This window comes from Palaemon carinicauda, chromosome 34, assembly GCF_036898095.1.
Source record: "Palaemon carinicauda isolate YSFRI2023 chromosome 34, ASM3689809v2, whole genome shotgun sequence".
In the NCBI taxonomy this organism is placed as follows: domain Eukaryota; kingdom Metazoa; phylum Arthropoda; class Malacostraca; order Decapoda; family Palaemonidae; genus Palaemon; species Palaemon carinicauda.
The window spans coordinates 54,869,522-54,870,945 of record NC_090758.1 but is presented as its reverse complement, the minus strand read 5'-3'; positions in this window follow the sequence as shown (position 1 = coordinate 54,870,945).

Genomic DNA, 1,424 nt, shown 5'->3' with positions numbered 1-1,424 from the left:
TAATTAAACTCGAGTCATCTGAGTAACAACACACCTTAACCACCCTGATGGTCTTTATATCATTGGTAGATATGGTTGCACACCGATAAAATCGTACTCATATAGATGAGAGAGAGAGACTGAACTATGGTTGGTTTTATTTTGTCAATTTCGTTGGTATTATCAAACAATACTATATAGACCTTTTATAATACCTTGATAATGACAACAGGGACTCGATTAGATAAATGTTGTATAGCCATGTCATTATATAATAAGATAACTCCGATATCCTTGTGTCTTCAATACTTATTACAATACGGTGGGGGTCTGAAACAAGTTATTGACGTCAAACTAGCTGTTTCACAGATCTCGTTCAATATGTAATATTTCCCTCCACATATGACCTAACAAAACATCAAGAAGGAATCATCAGTCGCATGTTAATTTTTATGAAAATAAATTCCATGATGATCATTCTCAGAGTAGTAAGGTATAAATTCATGACGGGCAGTTCGAGAATTTATCGGTTGTCAAAAGCCCACTTGACAACGGAATTACTTTAGGGAATGTAAGTGCTTCGTAAGATATCACTTTTAATACTAAATATTCTAGATAAGATAATTAGCAATTAAAACTTGCAACTAGATGCACCATAGATGGGTAGATACATAGAGATAAAGAGATGGATTGAATTGCTTTCAGTTATCGTCAGGTTTAGAATTTTTTTTTTTATTTTACATTTAACTTAAATGACTAAATTGCACCCTCAGTTGAGCTGGCCTTGGTCTTAATCGTTGGTAAAAAATAAAATACCCAAGTCTTTTATTATATAATTATGAATTTTCTTTATTAAAATCAGCTGGATTCATCGATGAATTTATAGCAAATATCTGAAAACTATGTATTACAAATTTGTGATATTCAATGTTTAATCGCAATCATAACTTCGTATTAACCTTTTGTTTTAGTACTCAAGCGATACTGGTTGATTGAAGCTTATTATTTTTTTTTTTCAGTTTCCATTCTCATAACATTCCTTACATTTGTGGGCAAGGTTTAATGAAATCACTATGGAAATAAATTATATAATTCTAGTTATACAATGTTGAATTGTAAAAAAGAAAATAAGTAAAACAAGATCGTATTTGAAACATTAATATTTTGTCCATCCACCATTATGTGCAATAACATCTTGCAATCTGTTTTGCATTGACGAGACGTGGTTATACACAACTTGCCGGTTGCGGCGGAACAGTTCCCAATCGTTGAGAACATGCTGGAAAAGACGCTGGTGGTTACGCTCCTGACCCTGCTCCCAGCTGTTGACGATGTTCCCCCAGACATTTTCGATCGGGTTCAAGTCGCATGCTTTGCTCGGCCAGGGAAGGAGAACAATGTCGCGCTGTTCAGCAAACCATGCTCGGACAATCCTCGCAGTATGG